Source organism: Octopus bimaculoides, chromosome 6 (genome assembly GCF_046866305.1).
Source record: "Octopus bimaculoides isolate indiv1 chromosome 6, ASM4686630v1, whole genome shotgun sequence".
NCBI classification, from domain to species: domain Eukaryota; kingdom Metazoa; phylum Mollusca; class Cephalopoda; order Octopoda; family Octopodidae; genus Octopus; species Octopus bimaculoides.
The window spans coordinates 45,568,816-45,572,660 of NC_142933.1; the positions used below are offsets into that span (position 1 = coordinate 45,568,816).

Genomic DNA, 3,845 nt, shown 5'->3' on the forward strand with positions numbered 1-3,845 from the left:
GAAATCTCACATGTCCTTTGAAGTTTACAGAACAATTATATCAACATATAATAACAACACTGTAATGTAATCAATTATATTTACATAGGTATAACCAGAGTAGAAGCCCAAAAAAATATCAACATAGAACAGATAATATAACCAATCACTAAATCCAGCTGAAACTATAATCAAAATATCTTCAAATATATGGCAATAACCTGCACTAGTTTTAGTGGCACATATACTAAAATTGGAATGATACAGAGAAGATTAGCATAATTCCTGCACAAGAAAGGTACACAAGTTTGTGAAGCATTCCATATTTATTTTCATAGGCATAAGGATGGTTGTGTGGAAAAAAATGTCTGTTTCTTAACCACACAGTTTTAGGTTCAGTTCCATACACCTTGTTGGCACTCCGTCGCTTACGACGTCGAGGGTTCCAGTTGATCCGATCAACGGAACAGCCTGCTCGTGAAATTAATGTGCAAGTGGCTGAGCACTCCACAGACACGTGTACCCTTAACATAGTTCTCGGGGATATTCAGCGTGACACAGAGTGTGACAAGGCTGACCCTTTGAATTACAGGCACAACAGAAACAGGAAGTAAGAGTGAGAGAAAGTTGTGGTGAAAGAGTACAGCAGGGTTCGCCACCATCCCCTGCCGGGGCCTCTTTGAGCTTTAGGTGTTTTTGCTCAATAAACACTCACAACGCCTGGTCTGGGAATCGAAACTGCGATCCTATGACCGCGAGTCCGCTGCCCTAACTACTGGGCCATTGTGCCTCCACTCCATACACATACACAGTGTCAAACACACACACACATATACAGTTGACATCATGAGAATTTTATAAACTTTCAAGAGAACATGGAATAATTGTTTTGGAACAGTGGATCTTGAAGCATATCACATAAAGCTATAAATAATAGTAAGTACACATTGGGTTGAAAAACCCTTTGAGCTAGAAAGAGTTGAAGGTTGTGTGTGTGTGTGTGTGTGTGTGTGTACTCACATACAAGAAGGTGTTCTTCCAAGAAAACTCAAATAAGCAGAGTTAAATGCCATGCTTAAGGATATAACACTGAAACAAAATTAAGATCTGAACGTGCAATTAGGCATTCAGTCCCTTAACATCACAGCTCACTCAGCAAATATCTCTCTTGACTACATCATCAACATTGTCATCATTTTACATTTGGTTTTTTTCCAAGTTATTATGGGTTGGACAAGTTTCTCACTCTCTCACTACTCATCATCTGACCTTCATCATCTGGCATACCCACACAGTGTTAACGAGCACCAGTTATTTTGACGCTTTGACTGTCATGTTTCTTTCTTCTAAAGTATGTGGTTTCTGTCCCCTGTCACAGACTTCTTCACAATGTGGAGTGGGTGTAATTTATCTTACCACCAACATTAGAACGTTTGTCTGCAACAGGGTTCAAGAATTTACTCTACCTTAACACATATATATTACTGAAAATACCACCATTGGCCTCAATATTGTGTTCACAGCATAAGTTTACTAAAAGTTATTTTCTCTGGTTCAGGATTATAAATTATTTACTTACAAAATCTTGGGAAATTTGTTCCAGACATTCAAATTAACATAAAATTAGACTATTTTGTTAAATTCCATAGAGGAATTTTTATTTGAATCGCAAAAAAACAAAACTGTAAATGAATGTCATTTATATGATTGAATAGAATTATTCCATATATAGATACAAATGCACATTTACATACATATACATACGCACATATACATACATGCATATACACATGTACAGACAGATACACGTTTATGTACATATATCTATTTACATACAAGCATATTATAAATATACATCAATATATAGTTTTACATATAAGAATACATTCACATACATACATATGTATACATATTTGCTATTTATATATACACATTTATACATATGCATACATATCACTATGTACATGGATAGAGTGATAAAGAAATCCGTAACAAAGCTATATAAAGACAAATATATATATTCATATAAACAAGGGTATGTAGACAACACAAATAACATACATATGGAAACAAAACTATTTACATACACACACACACACACACACACACACACACACATATATATACATACATATATATATGCACATACATACATACACACACACATGACAAATAAATATAAACACATAAACAAAGCTATATAGACATCACAAGTGTGTGTGTGTGTGTGTGTGTATATATATATATATATATATATATATGTGTGTGTGTGTGTGTGTGTGTGTGTGTGTGTGTGTGTGTGTGTGTGTGTGTGTATTCTGTTTCATTTCAGACATTAAGATATCATCATTCTTCTTTTGTCTCTCCATCTTGTTCACAAAGTCTCTGCGGAATCATCTCGGTGTGTTTGGTAAATAGAATTCAGCACCTGCTCACTTTTGCAACTGCATGCAGTGTTAAACGCAATATGGAGTAACCTAACCCATTTATACAAAACATCTATCGAAACATTTAATGGTTCTGATTTACTATAAATTGGAGCAGAAGTTTTAACAACAGCTTTCTTTTTTCGTTTTTGCTTTAATTTCTTTTTTTTTTAAATTTTCCTTTACCATTCTTCTTTCTCTTTTTCTTTTTTTTTTTTTTGGTATCTATATTAACGATTTTTTTTTAAAGAATTATCTCTATTTAAACCAAACAATTCACAACACTTTTTTCTCTCTACCTTGCTTTTATTTTTTTTTTTGCCTTATTTTTTTCCTTCAAGCATTGAATAAATTTTCACAGATTTCTTTACAACTTCTAACAAAGAACATTATAATTTCTTGTCGAACATTCCCTTTACCATTTTTCAAACAGAATGTTTTTGTAGATATACAAAACCAGTCTGAAAGTAAAACAACAAAGAAATATAAAACATAAAAATGAAAGACATATGGGGATGGAACCATAACACTTTTGTCGATAACATGCCCCACCACCATCTTCACTACTATACCATAAACCTTTTTGATGACACCCGCTGTCCTATTAATTCATTCTCACATTTACACAGTAAGTCTGTAATTATTTCCAATCCAGCATATACAATTATTTTGATTCTGTCTTCTTTGGGTAACAGCAAAGATTCAATCAGGAAATCTTTTCCTTCTTATTTTGATACCAAAAGTATTCAGGTCATGTTTCTTTTATTTATTTTTTTTTTTTCGACCAGAAATCCAAATCTAACTTCCTTACAATCTTTAGATTATATTTGCTTTTAAATCATGGGTAAAAGAGGAGTTCAGTGTCAGAATAACAAACACAGTGTGGCTGTGTAGCAAGAAGCATACTTTCCAGCTATGTGGTTTTGGATTCAGTCTTCCAGTGTAGCACCTTGCACAAGAGACTTCTACTATAATCCAGATAATCCAGAAATGACCAAAGCCTTGCAAGTGGATTTGGAAGACAGAAACTGAAAGAACCCTATCATATGTGTGTGTGCATGTGCATGTGTGTATCAGTATATACATACATAGATATATATATTTATTAAATGGTATAGTTATGTTGACTCACATGCAGAACTTCAAGTTTCTATGTCAATGATATAATGATCACTTCACTTCTTCAGCTGTCTGAAGAAGTGCAGCAATCTTCAGATCAAGGACATAAAAAATTCAAGTCTTGTATGCGTGTCTCCATACTCTACAGGGTGTCCACAAGGTCTGGGTACATGGAGTAAATAAAATCATAACATAAACAATTAAATATAAGAAATAATAATTTGTTGAAGTATGTGTTAATCCCCATGTGGGTTCACGGAGTAAGTAAAATCATAACATAAACAATTAAATATAAGAAATAATAATTTCTGTACCATTCTA

At 33.5% G+C, this 3,845-nt stretch overlaps 1 non-coding gene across 1 annotated transcript; it reads left to right on the forward strand.

Annotated features, from left to right (window-relative positions):
* The first annotated feature begins 202 nt into the window (after positions 1 to 202).
* LOC128248225 (U6 spliceosomal RNA) lies at positions 203 to 309 on the forward strand. Its single transcript, XR_008264511.1, has one exon. It is a non-coding gene; the product is annotated as a U6 spliceosomal RNA (small nuclear RNA).
* The last annotated feature ends 3,536 nt before the right edge of the window (positions 310 to 3,845 follow it).